At 40.1% G+C, this 20724-nt stretch overlaps 1 protein-coding gene across 50 annotated transcripts in view; it reads right to left on the bottom strand.

Moving 5' to 3' along the window:
• The window catches only part of LOC135293390 (collagen alpha-1(I) chain-like), a 406941-nt gene that overhangs the window by 203582 nt on the left and 182635 nt on the right, over positions 1-20724 (bottom strand). For 46 of the 50 annotated variants that reach the window (XR_010355523.1, XR_010355510.1, XR_010355487.1 and 43 more), the window contains one exon: positions 8163-8242. The gene's annotated coding sequence lies outside the window, so the exon portion shown is untranslated. Of the gene's footprint in view, positions 1-1423; positions 1501-4124; positions 7904-8162; positions 8243-20724 lie in introns of those variants that run through there. The other 4 variants (XR_010355491.1, XR_010355521.1, XR_010355488.1 and 1 more) reach the window with 2 other exon arrangements.

The raw sequence follows: 20724 nt of genomic DNA, 5'->3' as shown, positions 1-20724 counted from the left end.
TCTGACTTTTTTACTGGCTTTTTTCCCTTCTGTCTTTAATAACTTCACCTTCTAATTAGGTCCCATGAAGATACATCTTCTCATTTAAGTTAAAAGGTTCATTGACCCTCTGGCATACTGCTATAACCCAGTAACCTGTGAGTACAGTAATTAGGACATTATAAAACACTGAGTTGATCTGCACACTTCACATTCAGAGGAAGAGACGTGTGCTGTGTTGCAAAAAGAGCTGGCTGAAGCAGGGGAAGCCCAAAGTGAAGGAAAAATTAATAATTTAGGAAAGAAAGTTGGGATTACTCACAGGAAGAAGAGATTGATTGGAGCAACAAACTTCAAGGAGAGTTGCTAAGGGCAGCACTCAATTTGCTTCGAGAAAGCTCCAGGAGCAGTAAAGAACAAAAGGCAGGAAAGGGAAGGGCAGCAATCACTCATTGACTTCTGTAACACCTTCCCACTGCAGCAGACTCACAGTAACAGAGCACATAAGAAACTAGCCAAGAGTCAGCTCTTGTCACTTGCTGCTCCTGGTGTGACCTGTGAGATGCTGATGGTCCCAAATTGTCTTCACTGCATTCGTACAAACAGTCCTGTAGCTTCACAAGGATGTTCATGCAAATTCAAGAGGCACAATTTAATCATCAAGGAAATCACAGCACCTTTCCTAAAGTGTTTTCCTTGTGAAGGCAACTGCCTCATTCTATTCTTATTTACTACTACATTATTTTTCAGCCAATAAAAGTAGAATGTGTCAAAACGCCTGACAGCACCAAACACCAAGAGACAGATGAAACTGCAGATACAAGCCGTTGCTATTCATCACTGCGGGTATGAAGCAGGATTTCAAGCACTTGTTTCAGGCATCCCTGAAAGTAATGGTTTATGAACCACATCCTGGGCTTTTTAATCATCACAGATATACTGCCTTCAACAGGAGTGCACTGCTAAATATACAGGTCTGATGCCCAACATGATGCTCTAAAACAAGTGTATCAGGCTTAGATCTATGTCAAAAGAAAAAAAAACGCATTAAGAGTGTACATGGAACTGTACTTGTACCAATGAAGAATGTAGCTCATTAAATTGCTAGATTTAATGACAAGATTGTTAACATTGCAGATATCTGAAAAATCCTTTGGATCATCCTGGATTATCTCTTCAGCTATTCCTCTTACATAATTTTTAATTTCCTTGGCTGTTAATCCTGTTATGGAGGAGGTTTTGAACAAACACTCTAATTTTTGCAAATTGATTTCCATGATAGCCCTTTTTCATTGTGCCCCTTCACTGTTCAAGCTCTGCAATAATATTATGTAATGGAGCCCACACATCACCCTTCCCTCTTTTATAATACAGTCACATCACACCATGTACTTTTACAGGCACCTCAGAAAAATGATTTGCTGGTTCCAAAACCCACACACAATTCTTTTTTTTCTTTTTTTTTTTCCACAGAGATCCTGATTTGCTTCTTCAACATCAGTTATTTATCCCTGTAGCAGCCTGAAAAAATAGGCAACGTTAGTCACTCCTGTAAATCCCGAATAAGCGATGTTAACGATTACAGTTTACAAAACTGTTACTGCAGGAGACACCTCAAAGTTCATCAATGAAATAAAGTGTGCCTTAAAGTGTAGTGCTATTCCTATTAATCAAAGCTTTCCTACTTTATAGAAGCAGGCACACTTTGAGAGTATGTGTGTCTGGGGAGCTCAGCTTGCTGTAATTCCATAAACATTCATCTTCCCTGCAGAGTTGTGAAGGGACTCAATCAGGTATGATATAACCTGCAGTGAAAATGCTGGGGTGCAGCTCAGTGACTGAGGGACACACCTTCTACCTCACCAGATGTGTGCCTGTGAAACTGGTCCCTTAAAGCCCTGCATTTCTTGTTTGTCCAGGAGAAAGAGGAAAGGCCATGGTGATGCACAGGCAAACTTCAGTTCCTGTTAAAAAAAAACTTTTCTCCCTATTTTTGACTTTTTTAAAAAATTTCTCCATTATATTTGAAGATATAACACTACTGTATCCACACTGCACCTAACAGTTTGAAAGGAAGGAGTTTCTGGAAGAAACAGCAATCCCAGCTTTACTTGGTATCTGACCATATTCTTTCTCTCAAGTATCATCTTCATCAACCATGCTTTGATTTCACAATAGAAGAAAATTTTCCCCTAGATGGTCAGCATGAGATCTAGGTAAGGGTGGGATGGTAATTTTGGCATTTGATTGTTTAAAATGGACTTTATACCAATGATAAACAAACCTCAAAGGACACATTTCAGTCAAAAGCAATGTTTGTTTGTGTAGATTTCAGGACTCCGTCTCTCTCCAACAGGCTGCTACCCAGCCTTTCCACAATCAGCATAGGAACTCACTAATGTTCCCATTTAGTTTCTGTATTTTCCTTGTTGTGAACCAAAGAGGTTCAAGGGAAGCTTTAGAAAAATCTTCCATAAGAGATTATGCAATGAAAGACAGACGTGATCTCCAAACACTATGAAAAATTTTGCAAATAATTGTAACTATATGAGCCAACTCTCATCTAAGCTGTCAGAAAAGATTGGGAAGCACTTGCAAAGGACTAAGGGCATTCGGAAGCATGTCAGAAGAATTAAATAAGGAAAAAGAATTGTGTGGGTCTTTGAAGGTGATGGCACAGAGAAGAAAAGAATGGAGAGGAGAAGACAGCATAAATAATGTTTCAAAGCTGGAAGTGTCATAATCAGGTCAAAAAGGAAAAAAAGATGGCTTTAGCAATCTGTGTGCTTATGGCTTCAACGGAGATCAGAGAGCGTGTGTTGTCACAGACAAGGAAGGATGTAAAGGGATCTGGAGAAGGAGATGTAAAATTGTTTCAGTCCAAGTTTTCTCACTGTAGAGCTCAAAACCTCCGTGTCCTAGCCTTACTTGAGAGCATCACTATCAAAATACAAGCAGCTTTCATAACCATTTCTGCTCCTCCTTTTATCCAATCTCACATTTCACAGTTTAATAAGTTACCATGGTGGATGAATATCCTTCCTTTGACCATATTTAAGCTGTTGGTCTATTTACACAGCAGGTGCAAAAAAAAAAAAAAAAGCTGCTCTTGAGTTTCCATTCTCCATTAGCCTTGTCAGCAAAGGAAGTCTGTACCAGTTTAGGAAAAGCTCACATTTTATGTGGCTGTGGGTAGAGAAGAAGGAGATGAGCAGGCAGCAACAACCCTGTCTCTCTTTGTTTGGGGTTCATTCCAGCTTCATTGTTTACACTCAGGCTTTGTTTTTTGGCATTTTTCCTTTAACCCTATATCTCTATTAACTCACACATATTATGATAAGACAATAAGGTTAGGTGTACAAAGTCGGTTATTCAAATCCAAAATTCAGGCTGTCTTCAAAAATCAGTATCAGGGCACATAGTATTGAAGCTGTGTCCTACAGAGCCACCTTGATATATAAAATCACTCTGGCTAAAATGTAACCATGTGTCTCTAACCGGTATAAACCAAGAAATGTGGTTGGATAGTGGCCTTTGCAAGTGTTTTCTGGCATCAGAGAAACAAATGTATGCCCTTGTCCTCTGGTCCTCTGGGTGCAGGGTGTTCAACACCCTCAGGTCTCAGCCACTCCCTCTCTCACCACTTTCCAGCTCTTTTATTTTCTCTTCTTCCTGCCCAGGCACCTTATCCTTCTCTGCCCTGCTCCAATTCCCTTACTTTTATTCTTGGAAACTGCTCTCCCACTTCTGGCAAAACAGAGAAAAAGTCTGCAAAACAGAGAAAAAGTCTTGAAAGGAAAAGGCTTCTTTTAGAGTCAGCCCAGGAGATCCAGTCCAGTCCCATGTTAAAAAAAAAAAAAAATTATCTTGTTTAAGTTAGATCATCAAGGAAAAAAAATAATAAAGTGAAGCACACTAATTGAAATTCACCCAACAAAAATTAGCTCTTTCAGAGCCCCTCTGGTCAAGAGTAAACCCCACTCATGGACTCTGACCACAGATGAATATTATGATAGGTGATACTTTTTTCTTTTTTCTATTTTTTTTTAAAGAGGAAACATGAACTCTGTTCAGAGTGTCTATAGTCCCACTTGTGGGAGCCAACATAGTCATACCAATATATCACTGTCACTTCCTGATAAACAGCCCCAGATTTATGGCAGGACAGGACCCTAAAATAAACATATAACAAACAGTTCTGAGACCAATAGAAGAAGCAAAGCCTGATTTATTAGAGATGAGTTATAGCTGAATTTGCTAACAAACCGTGCTCTGACCAATCCTTTTCCCTTGGCTGAAACAGCCAAAGCACTTATTTCAGAGGTGGTCTGCCTAGTGCAATTGAGGATGTGCTCATGTTAGTCTGTCCCTTATTGGTCCCCGCCTTTTTTTCCTAGTCAACTTTTCAACTTCAAACCTTTTAAAAAATTGTGTATCTATGTACTCTATCTCCATGTGAAATTCAGCAAAAGAGTTTGGAAGTAATTGGAGAAATTATACATATATATGTATTCTCTTCATACAGACATTAGTCGAAACAATAAATCTTAGATCTGTGCAGGAAATTGATAGTTTTTTCATAGTTTTCCAAGTACTGATACAATTTTTCCTTTATTAAACATGTCTATAATATCCATTGATTCTGTAGATCATATGGGTCTGTAGATCATTTTTAAATCATAGAAATTGAAATTCAAATTATAATATGAGTGACCTGCAAGAACCTAGTGAGAAATAACTGAGAGAAATGAGTCAAAGCCAGTCTTTGGTGCCTCTGACTGTTGATCCATTTTATGCAGCAAAGGCACACACACTGTGCTGTGGGCACCCAGAAGCTTCTGGGTCAAGCCACTAAAGATCTTTCAACTTGCCCTTCACTTTCTTTCTTAAATGCCTTAGTGAGAATATCCAATACAAAAATATTCTGGTATATTTGATTTGATTTTTCCATATTATAGGAGGAATGATGGTGCCTTCCCATAAGTACAGTTTACACTACAGGGAATAAACAACTCCAAAAGTCAATGACAGTGAAGACAAAGACCTAATGTAAAGTATCAGAGACAAAAATTAGTGGGGAAATAAGTAAGGGGAAAAAATAAGAACTGATAAGACAGAGGGAATAACCCCAAATCTCTGAATAACCTACAGCAATTTACACACCCTTCAGAAATGCAAAGTTTTTTTGATTTAATGTGGTTATGTAGAATACATATTGCTATTCCACCAGCCCATGTGAGTACAGATTTCAGCCTTAGGAAGAGTATGTTCTTTCAGGGCACTCTGAAATACCTGTTCTGTTTATCCTATCCTAGCATTTCCTATCCTACCAAATCCTATTCTTCTTACATCCCACTTATCATTGCATCTTGTCACAATCTTTCAGCTGAATGTTACATAATATTACTCAAAACTGTTACATACAGTATTTCAAAATTTTCAGCAATTGTTTTATTCTAGAGACAATTTTTTCCAAAAATTAAAAAAATAGGCAAATTCATATTACAGGGACTAATTTATATATTTTTTTAAATCCAGATAGTCTCACAAAACACAAAGTGAATCCGTGTGTTCCTGAAACTAAAATGGGATTTAATTAGACAGAAGGCAGCTCTTGGTGCTGGGGCTAATAGAGTTAGCATGCCTACAGCCATTCCCATGGCCAGAAAATGCCAGCTGGTAGCTTTTGGTGATTTTTGTAGATCAGACACCAACAAATAATTTTGAACGTTTTGATTGCCTTTTGAAAATTTCCCACTGGGCCTAATTTGAGTGTCCTTTTTCTTCTTGATTTCAAGAAGATCTGGGTGTAAGCTGCACATCTGAAACTGTCTGTGGTCCTAAGCTCCAGTGACTGTAGGTTAAATATTGGAATTGTTTGGTTTCTTTAGGAAAGGTATCAGAAAGATGCTCCCTCCAGAATCAAAATGGCACTGGGTACTTTCACTCTAAGTGACCTCTGAGGACAAATGCCATCCACTTAAACTTTAATATTTGCTGTTGTTTTTGAGTTTCACAGCTGTGTAGCTCCTGACCCATGTGTATTAGACCTGCAAGCCCTAATGATGCACAGCACAAAGTGGTGTGACCTTGTGGAGTAGACCTTGGGGTCCCACTGTTAGAACAACAGGACAAAAAGAAAGCTATGAAACTAAATAAAGTGCTCAAAGTTAAAATTTATCTTTTAAGATCAATGAAAATATTTTATTTGAAGAAGTTATGGCCCATTTCTGTTAATAATGAGGCTGCTGCCAGACAACCTAAGAGATACGTTCCCCCAGGCAATGGTACAGAATTAAAACCAAGTAAAAGAGACTACAATACATTAATTAATCATTGGACTTCCAGCTTCTCATTAAGAGTCTCCACTGAAGTTTCAGCAATTCCTAAGCATTCCATAATAAAATAGAACCCACTTCAGGGATTCAAGCAACAACAGATTAATTCAGCAAACTTCTGAACCTAGTGTAGGGATTGAGTTCTAATCCTAAATCTAAGGAGGATTAAGGAAGAAAATACCATGAACACAGAAAGGCCAAGACAAAACCAACCAGCCAACCAAAAAACAATGAGGCAAGACAAGGCAAATTTTCTATTACAATAAATTTATTAAATATTCTATTCTTTTTTTTTCTCGCAAAAACTAGAGGAGTTGGATTGCTCGATGCTATTAGGAGATTTTTCAAAGGAATATGAATACTACCATCTACAAATTAAAAGTCTTGAGTTTTTTGTTGGAGTTTTTTTCTGCTGGTGGGTTTTTTTGGTGGTGGTTGATTGGTTTTTTTTACATGTTGACTTAATACATATAAAGTAAAGGGTTTAGTTGGTGAAGAACCAAAAACTTTAAATATGCTGAGACATTCTGAACACTCCATGTTTCTACTCAGATGTCTGGAAGCCTGGGTTCAATTATTTTGCATCTTGTGGTGGACAAAGATTTCTGTTGCGTTGTGTCAAGGCTGAAGTGTGAATTTATTAGACTTGCTACCACTTTTAGAGACAAGAAGATCAACAAGTGGAGCAGTGGACAAGCTGAGGAGGATCTGGCTAAGAACAAATCCTTTGATATGTGCTTACTATGGCACAATGTTGCTTAGTCATGAGGAAGTGATGCAGGTCAAGGAGTCCCTTTTTGGAGCCACATAAATACAGTTTTCTAAGAAATTTTACAGAACATTCAACTCCTGTACATTTTCCTTAAGTGTACCATGTTCTTAGAAAGAAAGAAAAAAAAAAAAAAAACAGAAAACCACTTTTCTTTTCCCAAGAGTTTCACTTTTCATCTTCAGCATGGTGTTACAAGTTCATGAGGATAAAAATAGGCAGCAAAAGCAGTAAATCAGTCCAGCTTATTCTAACAAACAATGCTACTGTTGCAGTCACCATCTAGCTAAATGGTGCCCCACTTCAAATATTATCATTATAAGTTCCCAAGAAAAAAAAAAGTAATTCTAAAATTTTTAAGATTAAAAAAAAAGGAAAAAGTCTACTCAATACAAGTAAGAATGCCATATTCTTTGAATTAGGTTTGCAGTAATTCAGAGGGCTATAGAAAAATGTATTTCAGGACAGGCTGAATTTCTCCTTAACAAAAGTTACAGCCTTTTTTTTTTTTTTTTTTCTAAATGAAGTCAGGATAACTCTAGAAGGGCTCTGCATCAGTTCCTCTACTGATAAAATATCGTCTATGTAAGGCAGTGAAGAGCTAAGAAAATCACAAAGCTCTCAAAGAATCATAAAGAAAGAACCCAGTGACAGTATTAGAGTGGTCCTCTCACCTGCACAATTTAAGTTCACACATTACTTTTCTGTATTTCAGTCTCAGTGCCAGGGACTTATTCAATGCAAGGAAGTATGAAGATGAACAATGTCTTTTTCACCTTTACAGAAGCCAGCTCCACAACTGCAGTGAGCAGATATTCTGCACGATGCAATGGCAGCAAGGAAGGATTGAGTTTTAAGTTTAATTCTGCTGTGCCACAAAGTTGAAAAACTTTCTACAAAAAGTGAGGAATTTCCCAGCATGGATGAAATGGGCTTATGTCAGCTTATATTTGAGATCTATTCTTATTTTGCCCATATTCAAAAAGATATTTTTAATGATTTTGATTTGAGTCTGAAAAAAAAAAGCAAGCTAGGAACAGTATAGTAATATTTAAAATATTATCTGGACTACCTACCTGAAATGGAGCGTTACTGCATTATCGTACAATATACTCTTCAAAGAGATGGTGTCTTAAGCAATAATCACTGCCTGAATCTGTGGAGCAAAAGGAAAAAATTAGGCTTGATTAATGTATGTTTTTGACTGAGTAATTCAACAGAACAAGACATGAAAAGGGAAAAGATCTTAGTGTGTTAACAAGTTCACAAAAATGCAGGGAGGGTAACATCTGTGAGCCAGATAAAGTAGGAGGCAGAGAAATAACAAATGAGACAGATGCTGTCAGAGATGGAAAGACTCACCTGGAGGATAAATTATTCCATCTAACCATCTTTAGTTCAGGGACCTACAGCTCTCCCAACGGGCTCTGACTTTTTTTAGCTGGTTTAGAATCTTCCATTTTTTTCTGGGGTTTTAGCACTGTGAAATGCTATAACTCATTTATATTGAGGATAATTTTATTTGGTTTTTTGTTAAATTTGTTTTGTGTCAAATGAAAACCCCAGGGACATTAGCTGCATTAATTCACACAATTACTAGCAATTTTTTACCAGTTGAATGTCATTTTGTCAACTTGGTAAAGATCAGTAAGACTACAATAAAAAGAAAGCATGATTTTCAGACATCTGTTAACTCTGGGGGCTTTCTCACCTTCCTCGATACAGATGATGAACTACAAGCAAATGGGGCTCATTGGTTTCTTCCTGGTAATCCCATTGCACAAACTTATTTTACATTACCTTTGGGATGAGAGACAATCAAATGCACGAGCAAATATTCCCATAAATTTGGTATTCCTACGATGAGAAATGTTTAGAAGTTCAAGATAACTTCCACATTGGAAACACAAAGAAGAATATGCAGCTAAGTTTGAGCCATTTTGTTCAGAATACTAATTTATAGGTATTTTGTATTAAAAGGACATAATCCACTTTTTTTTTAGTTTTCCTTTTATCAGTGAATCTCTGTGAAAATCCAGAAGATCGCTCCCAGGGTGACTTTGAACCACAAGTATGCTGACCTTTAAAAATCAACACCTCTTTGTGGTTCTGTTCTTATCTTTCCTCTCACTGACAACCATGACAAAATTGTTGGCAGACTGTCAATATCTCAGACCATGGACTTCCAGTGAGTCACCAACTGCTCAGATACCTCGTTATTCACAGTCCAGTTTCCTCCTCAAGCCTCAAGGGACCGCTGGTGTGGGAAGTGCAAGATGTTAGTTGTGATTCTGGATGTGGCACCTTGATAGAAAAGCTGTCCTGCCTTGAGTTCTAAGGCAAGAGCAGCTGTATATCCAAGTGGCACTGAGTTTCACAGGGGGTTTTGGCACAAAAAATGCCTGTGCTGCTTTGGGGCCCCATACTCAGGAAGGCTTTGCAGAGTATATTATTAAATTAGTTTCCCCCAAAAAGAAAAGAGAGGAACAGAAAACATTTTGTGTTGCAGTCCCCATGATGAGGCCTTTCCCCAGGAGGGGCAATGCTGCTGCAGTCCCATCAAGATGAGCAAAAGGAACAGGAAAGGCAAAGATTGCAGTGGAACAGAGCAGGATGAGCAAAAGGAATGGGAAAGACAAAGATTGCAGTGGAACAGAGCAGGGCTGAGCAAAAGGAATGGGAAAGGAAAAGATTGCAGTGGAACAGAGCAGGGCTGAGCAAAAGGAATGGGAAAGGAAAAGATTGCAGTGGAACAGAGCAGGATGAGCAAAAGGAACAGGAAAGGCAAAGATTGCAGTGGAACAGAGCAGGGCTGAGCAAGAGGAATGGGAAAGGCAAAGATTGCAGTGGAACAGAGCAGGATGAGCAAAAGGAACAGGAAAGGCAAAGATTGCAGTGGAACAGAGCAGGGCTGCAGGACCCCAGGAGGTGCTGGACTGTACGAGCTGGGGGTGGGGGAATGAGACAGGCTTGGCAGGCTGTGTCTGGGAGGAGCAAGGGGAAGAAAGGGAGAATGTGGGAATTTGTTTCGTGAGATGTTAGGCATGTGGTCACACTTTGGTCAGAGAAAAGTGCTCTTCTTTGGTTAAAGAAAAGACGGGACAGAGATATTTTTCCAATATCAGCAAGAAGCTAGGTTTTGAGGCAATATAAATCAAAATATAAATGTAGCTGCTGACCATGACAACATAATACAGATTGTCACCTCTCTTCTTAACCTCTTTTGCTTGTATTATGTCCAGCTTCTACTCCAGTCATGGCATGTTGTTACAATGAGCTTTGTAGCTTCTTTGGCTTCCCATGGAGATCTAGCAATCTGGTTGGGTTTTTCTCTTTTGTTCTCAATTACCAAATAAAGACCATCAGTAGATACTTTTGTACAGCTGACTAAAAAGTTTCCCCATATTTTTCCTTTTGACATGTATAAATGAATGTAACCAGTTACCACCATTGAGAGGAACTACAGAGAGTATTCACTAGGAAAAAATAAGCAAAACTCTTGCTGAAAATCCACCCTGGTGATTTTTGTATTACATGTGTCCTTATAGTATTTGAACTAAATTTCTTTTCTTGTGATATTTTATAGAGGCATGCTTATAATCACACATAATTACCTGAGTAAGAAAATAAACACTGACTTCCTAAAGAAATACAATAGATTTTTCAATAGATTTCAATACATTTTTTCAATACAATAGATTTGTTTCAAAGCACAGTAAAAGGTGTCAGAAAGCCCCCACACTTCAAAGTTTCTTACTCAAGTCCAGCCACTGCAGGTCAGGTCCATGTGAAATCATCTGCTGAGGTCAAAGTAAAGCAGCCCACTGCCTGTGTGACACAGTCTGAAACAGCAAACACTGCTTCTCATCACAGAGCTGCTTCCAGGTCTGCCTGGGCTCCTGGTGCTTTCAGTCCCTCAGCCAGAGCTACTTCTTGTCCTCTCTGGCTGCAGTCCTCACACACCCCTTCAGACTGAGAGAGACAAAGACATGGATGGGGACAACTCTTCAAAGCAGTATGATCAAGAGTGCCTTTCCAATGGCTTCAGGTGACTTTGGAGCAGGCCTTGGTGCTAGTGCCTATTACCTGAGCACAATAAAGCTTCATGGAATTGGAACTCAGCCATATAAAAACTGTGAGCCATCCTAGGAGCTGGCTACTGTATTGATTCCACAGATTAGAAGGTCTGTTCCTTTTTGTTTTCCAGAGGTAGGCATCAAAACTCTGTGGCATATTAAGCATTGTCCATTGAGTATGATATGACAGAAAACTACCACCTGCTTCTACTTAAACCTCTAAAAAATTGGGATCTGAAGCACAGAAAAGCCCAAAATGCTGGAGCACATCACTGTCTCAGGGGTGCTCAACAGCAGTAAGGTGGAAGAACCTAAAAATAGGGTCCATCTGTTTAAGTCAGAGATGGCTGAAGACAGGTAGGGATGAGATGAGCAATTAAACTGCTATGTAAGAAAAACTCATCCAGAGCCTTTAGAAAAACATGTTCCTGATTTACAATCAGCTCCTGGCCTCCTTGAGGAAGGTGCTGATAAACTGTGACTGGACTTTTGACCACCCTGAGCTGTGTGACTTATGTGGTTACCTCCACCATGCCAATTCCTCTTTAACACCCCACACTGCCATTTCTGATTCCTGTGATCTCTAGGAGATATCCAAACCCAGTTTTGGGGGTGTTTCTTCTGTGGTATGGACCTCCCTCACCCATTGTGAAGTTGCAACACATCACAGATCCTGGCAAAGCCTTTGCAGGGCTGTTTCACCAATGGCAGATGGTGACTGTAGGATCCCAACCCTAGAGCAATGAGGGAGAAGGAAGGGATAGAAAAGCTTCAACTTGAGTTGATTGTCTTGCATGACATAACTGCAGTTAACTTCTTTCAAGATGACTAGGCACAATTTTCTTTTCTTTAAGTGTCTTCTCTGAGGCTCTTTTCCTTGTTCCTCTAGCAAATTTGAGACTATTTATGTTTCTATTAATCTTCTGTTAAGACATTTTTCATCTTTTGTTTTATGATCACACATTGGCTTTCCTTTGATAAAACATCTATGTTAAGGCATTTCCCTGTGATATTTGTATATAATAGACTGAAACAAATTAGTCCTTGATTAGACCCTGCCTGTGTCTCCTCTCTCTCTGCTTTTCCTTAAACTTATTCCAAAATTTCAGTGAAAAAAACAGTTCAACATAAAACTTGAATTCTTGAGATTAAAACATGTGCATTGAGACTCACTACTTTTTATCTGAAATGGGGTAGACAGCAGGTAGCATTCAGTGCATTCCCTTTTTCTTGAAATTGCTATCTCTATTTTTTTATGCTGTTGTTCTGTACCTTTGCCATATCTGTATTGAAGAAAACATTAGAAAAAGAGGAAAAAGGAGGATAGAATGGATTTTTTTGCCTCTCTGGTGTAATTTCTTTCCCCCATTGGTTTCTGTGAAATGATCAAAGCCATCTACCAAGTTAGCAAGGAAAGGTTTAAAACGTGTTTGTCCTCTGGTTTCCTGCTGCTCTGCCTGAGCCTCTTTTTCCCTTTGCCATTTACAGCATTGGTAGCTTCATTAGCAAGGGATTTCAACAACCAAACCTGCCCTGATTCTCCAGGGACTGTCCCCCCATCTTCAATTACTTATTTAGCTACTGCTGCACATTCAAACCAGCCCCTTTTCCAGCTAGTTTTACCTGGCCAAACAAACAAGAGCAGCCCTAACCTGACAGTATGTCCTGATTGAAGGGATCCCTCCTGGGTGAACACATCCTCACCTGGCACAGAGCCTCCCCAGCCATGTCAGGGAGAAAACTGCAGCTCCTAAAGCCTTGGCCATTTATGACTGCTTCTAAGTCATCTCTTGGACCTAAGGGTCACACACCTTAGCCAAAAGTGCTCTCCACGCCAGTCAAATATAAGCAGAAGAAACAGACAGTCCAGGTTTGAAAGTGTACGCACTTCACTTTTCACACCCTCCTCTTCCTTCTCACCTCCCAGGGACTGAAAGTTCTGTCCCTGCTGACAGGGACAGATTATCACATCACACTTACCCCAAGGAATTGTAAAATGTCTGGTTTTTCTGCATAGAAACACGGATTCAGATGCACTCCCAAGACACTGAAGGGAAACATGCAAAGTCAGCTCAACAGAGAAACCATGAGAATAATCATTCTCAGCCAGTGAAGGAAGCTGACAAATGATTCGCCTCTAGAAGGTCAGATAATCAGTGGCAAAGCATGTTCTGCCACCACAACATGTAGCTCTCCAGATTTTTCTGAAACCAAGAAAAGAAAACAGAAAGACCTCCCAACAGCTTGTTTAGCATCAAGGAGATACCAGTTCCTTTGGGAATCTGAGTAAGAAATACATAACTAGTTTATCATAAGTAGTTTATTGTATAAAGAGTACAAGTACTGTAAAAGGTAGTATCATGTTTTCTGCAGGGACCCTCTACACAGATTCAGTGAATCAGAGGAAATCTGGTCTTTCAAAAAAACCAAACCAAAACAAAAAAAACACCAAAAAAACCCAAACCAACAAAAAAAAAAAAACAACAAAAAAAAACCAACCAAAACCCAAAACCAACCAAACAAACAAAAAAAACCCCAAACAAACTCAAAACAAAAAAAAAAAACAACCAAAAAAACCCAAAAAAAACAAACAAAAAAAAAACAACCAAAAAAAACCCCAATACTTCCCCTGTGCTCAGCAAAGAAAATATCATATTCTATTTAATCAGATAGTTGAAAATTTTTTTAGCTGAGAGAAAAAAAAATTAGCAAACAACAACAACAAAAAAAAACCTGGAAAGAAAGCTATTATCTACAATCTTGGTATATTTAAAGGTTTCCTTGATTTTATAAACAAGGTTGCACTGACAGGTAAAACAGCAATGTCCATCCTGTGTGCCTTTGAAAACAGCCATCAAGGAAGATTAAAACCAACATTATTTCCAGTCTAAAAATAAGCTCTGAAAGCACTGTACTCCATGTATCTCTCAGTCATGCTTTGTTTCTTTTGCACTGCTCTGGCACAAATGGGCTCTCAAATCAGCTGATAACACTGATCACCTTGCAGGGGGAGATAAAAGGAGTCTCTTTTTGAGAAGATTGAGAACTCTTGTCTTCTCTGTCTTACTACTGGGAAAACACTTGCAGTTCTGGACACTGATTTCTGAACCCAGGAGCATGAGAGTGGCCCTGCTGCAATCACTACATGCTTCACCATGGGCAGAAAGTACAAATGAGCACAGCATCCTCATTTCTGAAGATAAATTGTAGCAATTGCTAAATCTAACTTTTTTTTTTCCTATTAGCATATGTAAATAGACAAAATAGACCAGTTCTGCTGAACGAGTTGGTCTTGACTAAAATATCACTAAATGGAGAAGCCTCTGGGACACTGCTTTACACATACTGATGCTCTGATTTGCAGAAGACGGGTGAAATTGTGAGCTTGATCCTCTCTATTTCAATGCAAAGTGTTCAACAGACATGTACAAACCTTATGCTACCAGCAAAAATTTCTCCGTAGCAGGGCAGCTGGCAGACAAACCTCTCAAATGACTATTCAGATAGAGTCAGAAATAATGGAATTCAGGCACATTCTGGACAGCCTTATGTGTCCAGAGCAGAGGGACAGAATCTCCTTCCTCAACCTGCTGGCCACATGGCTCTTGATGCAGATCAGGACACAGTTTGCTTTCTGGACTTCAAATACACATGGACAGCTCATGTCCAGCCCCACCATCACCCCCAAGTCCTGCCAGTTAGGGCTACTCTCAATTTGTTCATCCCCCATCCTGGATTGATACTGAGGGTGCCCTGACCCAAGTGCAGCCCCCTGCACTTCATCTTGTTAAACTTCATGAGATTCCTATGGAACCAGTTCTTGAGACAGTCCAGGTCCCAAGGCATCCTGTACTTCAGGTGTGGCAACCACACCACTCAGCCTGATGTCATCTGAAAACTTGCTGAGGGTGCCCTGATCCTTTTGTCTATGTCATTAATGGAGATATTAAATGGTACTGGTCCCAGTACAGACTCCTGAGGGGCACCACTTGTCACTGATGTCCATTGGGACACTGAGCTGTTGACTACAACCCTCTAGGTGTGACCGTCCAACCACTTTCTTCTGCACCAAACAGCTCACCCACTGAGTCCAGCTCTTGCCCATTTAGAGACCAGGATGTTATGGGGGGCTGTGTCCAGGGCTTTGCAGAACTCCAGAAAAATGACATCTGTGTCCCTTCCCTTGCTCGCTGATGCAGTCACTCCATTACAGAAGGCCACTGAGCTGGCCAGGCAGGACTTGCCCTTGGTGAAGCCCAAATCACCTCCCTGCTCTCCATGTTCCCTAGCATGGCTTCAGGGAGGATCTGTTCCATGATCTGCCCAAAGGTGACACTGACAGGTCTGCAGTTCCCAGGATCCTCCTTTTGACCCTTTTTGGAGATGGGTACAATGGTTCCTCTTTTCCAGTCACCAGGTACTTTACCTGACTTCACCCGTCATGACTTTTCAAATACCATGGAGAGAGGCTTGGCAAATACCTCAGCCAATTCCCTCAGGACTCTGGGATGCAGCTTATCAGATCCCATAGACTTACATCCATTCAGGTTCCTCAGGTGGTCACAAAACTGATCTTTACTTACAGAGGGAGGGACTTTGCCCTCCCAGTCCCCATCCTGATTTCCATCCACTCAAGGTGTGGGAAGAGAGGTTGCCATTGAAGATTGAGGCAAGAAACCTCAACCTTTTCCTCATCCACTGTTACCAGTTTACCAGTGCTGTTAATCAGGGGCATTCACCTTCTCTGACCTCCCTTTTCTGGTTAACACACCTGTAGAAGTGTTAACTTCCTGCTGATCTTCCTTGCCATGTTCAGCTTCACCTTTGCCTTCCTCACCCTATCCCTACACAACCAAACTTCATCTCCATACTCTTCCCTGCTCAATTGTTTCTACTGCCTGTGCTTCTTTTCCTTTAGTTTGACTAGCAATTCCCTATTCAGACATGCCAGTCTCTTGCCTTCCTTGCCCTATTTCTTGCTCCTGGGGATTGCTAGGTCTATTGCTATTTTTATAACTTTTTGCATAGGAAAAAAGGTGCTATGAATTATACATTGTTGTGCTCCAGAGATCCCTACCAATTCAACATACAAACCTCAGCAGTTTGTATGCTCTCCATATTTGCATCTTCTGAAAGACTTTCTGAGCACAGTGCTGGGAATTTCAGGTACTTCATGGCCATTTACAAGACCACCAGGTACCAGAGTCTTGTTGGGCTGAAAGAGAAACAGAACCTGCAGTCTGCTATGCTGGCTTAGGTGACACATGGGGTGGTCAGACCCCAGTGAGCTGCCTTGTAGGGGGGACCTGAGCTGGTAACAGTGTCTCTCCCCTCCAGCTTAGTGATTGCACTGGAGGAAAGCTGGGGAATGGAGGAGACTCCTGCTTCACATCGGTCAGTTGGACAAGTGCTAGAGTTTCCCTCCTGCATGGGCTTGGCAACACAGTCCCATTCCTTTTCACATTCCCAGGTCAAAGTCAATCAATTCAGACCTTCTCAAATCTATTTTAGTTTTGCTTCTGACAATTCCACTGAGGCCACCTTTGCACAACAACTGTGAAGAGCAGTGAGTGGATAATTCTGCTGTAGTGGCTGTCCCTCAGCGCTGCTACAAATCTTCCTAAACCATGCGCTCAGAATATGTGGAAATTATGTGTAGTCTTCCAGGAAGCTTTTCATTTGCTATTCCCTTCCATCAGCAGGAAAGCCTTCCTCAGCTTTCCATTTTAAACATCAAATCTAACTAAGTCTGAAGATTATTGTTTTCATATGAAAAACAAATGAATAATTAATTGTCATGGGATTTCTCTGTGTAGTTCCAATCCGTGGGGAATTAGCTGGAGTCCTTGAGATTGAAAACAATTAATGAACACAGGATGTGCAGCCTCTGCATGAACATGTTGGATTATTCCACATCATATTCTGCCAATAATCCCACTGTTGCTAAAGCACACATCCAAAGCTCAGAAGTTATGGAACATATGATGATGATACATTTACAATAATGCCCCAGATGTGATCACCTTTAATTTCAATGGAACACTGGAAACAATTAACACCCAACATGTATTACAGTGGCTGTAAGAGAATCATTAGGGTGGGCTGCAAATATCTGAAATGAACAATGGACAAAATTTGGCAAGTGCTAATAGAACCATTAAAATATCTGAATAACAAAGAAGATGTTTACTGCTCCCCACAATGGAAGGGTTTAAAACTATTCAGACCCTGAAAATTAAGCTCTGTGTTTTGTTCAGGAAACACAGCAGTGTTACCACCAGTGCATTGCAGCCCAGCTTATCTCAGCCACACTCTCACTGCCCATGCAGGTGTCTCAATATCATGACTCTTCACTGCCCTGTTAAGTTATAAAGGGTGCCTTGGGATAGGCCCAGTCTAAACGCAAGAAATAGAAAGGATAGAATTAGTTTACAGCTAACTGTTATGTCTCCAACCCTGGCCTTGCTCAGACTCCCCACTATTTTCTAGTATAGACTCTTTTACAAAAACCCTGTCTGGAAACAGCTTGTTTTAATATGAAAAATCTTTTGTAGCTTGTAAGTAACCTTGCTCTAAGGACATCCCCTTTTTATCTGGAAAGTGCATGGCCACATTGGGCTTATTCCAATTCCTAGAGAACATATGCATTGATGACACTTATAGAGAAGTATACGTTTGTTTCAGGGGCTTTTGCAAGCTGAATGAACAAAAATTGCCAGAACATCTTGTCTGTTTCTTCCCAGCTTTAGATGTTATAAAGCAAATCCTAGCAATTAATGAGTAAACTTCAAAAAAGCTTGAAGTTGCTTTCAATGTAAAATCAAATGTTTGAAAATTTTTTTCTGTAAGCAGCTCCCTGATGACATGAAACTGATCTGGAGATCTCACAAGCACCGTCATTGCAAGGTCAGCAATTCAAGCCTGTGATACCACAAAACCAGCTCATGATACCTGGAGGGCTGCTCCTGACAGTAGAAAATTAATATGGATATACAGGGGGGAAAAAAGCATCCTTGGAGTTCAACAGAAACAAAATTTCTCCATCTCTTATGAAAACAGTGGCCCAAAAAACCAGAGAGATCCAAGAAGTGTCCCACCTGAGAATAAAACCCTTCAATTTGCATTCATAGCTTTTTAGATACCAGGGTAATGAGAGAAGAAACTTATAAGTAGCAGAGATATTAAAAACTTCTGACTATTTTGTTCACATTCACAAATATAATCACTGAGGAGACAATAATTCACAAATTCCGATATTTGTGATGAATATGCTGAACATGCTGGAATTTACCCAGCTGAGAACTGCTGCCTTTGGACTTTGAGATGAAACTGTAAGGAATCAAAATACCAAATACTACTGCATAAATGTGTGCAAGTGTCTCAGTGAATCTTTTGGAAGAAGGGAATGGATACTGGTTGAATTCATTAGGAATATGAATTCCAAAAGATATTAGAGTCTTCTAGAAATTGCTCTCTGTGCTCAAGAGCTTGGTGTTCCAGCTGCTGTTTTGTGGAGCCTAGATGAAATTAGTGCTTTATCCTGGGCCTTAAGTGGTTCCCTCCCTAAGACAGGTGTCCTAATTGCTGCTTTTGTTCTTTTGTGACAATTATGTTTTATATGAAAAGGAACTTGTTTTATACAGTTTACTTATGGCTAGAAGTACAAACCTCACTAGTTTTGTGATCATTTTCAGAAGCAGTGTCCCTGAAGTTGGCACATTTGGAAATGGCATTATTTCATACTGCTGCATAGCAGCAATTGGCACCCCAGTCTATAAAAGACACTAGTCAAACAATATAAAATAGCCAACACCCACAAGAAGAAACAGAGTTCTATTCTATCCCAAAATATACCTCTGCAGAGTATCTGTTGTATTGCATTTAATCTAATTTACTAAAGGAGAGATGAATCCCCTTGCTGCAATCAAGCTATTTTTAAAAAGAGATTGGTGGTGATTCAGCTGAATGGTGACTAAACCACTGACAAATTTCCCCTGTCAGCTTGTGTGTATAAAAAGATGCTTTGCTGGAATGTATCATCTGCAGATACCTTTTTGGACTGATGGGAGTTTTCCAGTCAAACTACATAATTTTAGTTATTATTTAAAATTATATGCATACCAAGCTTTTAGCACATTTCAGAGAGGCATCAGGTCATACAATTGAGCTGTACTGGGTTTGCATGGTTGGGAGTGGCTTCTGTGGGCAGTTTCCAGAAGCTTTCCCCAAGTCCAACAGAGCCAATTCCAGCTGGCTACAAGACAGATCCACCACAGGAGAGAGACTGTGTGGGAGGAAGAGCTCTGCACACTCACTTGGGAGCCATTTGTGGAGGACTGTCTCCCATAGAAGGGACTCCCCACTGGAGCAGGGGAAGAGTGAAGAATCATCCCACTGAGGAGGGAGAAGTGGCTGAGACAAGGTCTGACCACAGACTTCATTCCCCATCCCCTGGACCACTGGATGAGAGGAAGGTAGAGAAAAACAGGACTGAAGTTATGCCTGGAAAGAGGGCAGAAATACGGGAAGATGTTTCTAAGATATGGATATATTTCTCTTTATCCTACTCTGATTTAATTGGTAATTAATTAAACTAACTTCCCCAAGCTGAGTCTGTTTTGCCCATGACAGTAAGTGGTGAGTGATCTCTCCCCATCCTTATCTCGACCCACAAGCCTTTCACTGTATTTTGTCTCCCTGTCCAGCTGAGGAGGGGAGTGACAGTGGCTTCTGAGCATCCCTGGTGTCCAGCCAGCATCATCCCACCACACAAGCCACAACAGAGAGAATTTGAAACAGGTATTGCACAAGATCATTGGCGGAAACTGCTTGTTTAATTTACTTTATCTGAGCTGACTGCATCTTCTGAAAGGATAAACAGAGATACATTCCCATGAACAGAAAAGCAGAGTCATCCCCCATTCTAAATGTTACTCTGCATCTCAAAAGATGCAGGTTGAGTAGCTTGCTCTCTACAAGCTGGTGCCTTTGGCAGGTACAGGATTATGTCTATGGACTAGGGATGATTCTGATGCCTCCTACAGCAAACTTCCTGCAAACTTCCAGTTAATACAGCAGAATAAGGACGGGAGAGGGCAAGTTCTTCATTTACATCAGCAGAGAGAAATAAATGAAATCTGTAAAGTAAACTAAACCAGAAATGGAGTTGAGAAACAACTATTACAGTCCCTTGAGTAGGGCACCTAATTACTCTATAGCTCCTTTGGAAACTGTCTTCTAGGGACTATAGCAGAAGCTCATGCTTATGGCATTTATCAGGATGTAAGTCTGGAATATAACAATCCTGGCAGTTCACTAGCAGATTTGCTTGGTCCTGAAAAACTGATTTCCTAGGAAATTGCTTTTCAAGATCTACCTGTAGTTCTGTCTGGTTTCTCTGATGATTTACAAGACTAGATAACCTGTTTTCTTGCCATGGTGAGAACAAGTCTTAGGCAGCACAGAGGAATGTTTGTCCTTCCCTTCACCTTGACTTTAAAATCTCACAGTTTATGTCAGTGAAAATTGTTACACATTTAATTGGCTATTTTGTTGATGCAGA

Source organism: Passer domesticus, chromosome 2 (genome assembly GCF_036417665.1).
Source record: "Passer domesticus isolate bPasDom1 chromosome 2, bPasDom1.hap1, whole genome shotgun sequence".
Taxonomy (NCBI): Eukaryota; Metazoa; Chordata; class Aves; order Passeriformes; family Passeridae; genus Passer; species Passer domesticus.
Note: the sequence above shows the minus strand (reverse complement) of the source record. Positions and strands in the feature narration are given on the sequence as shown.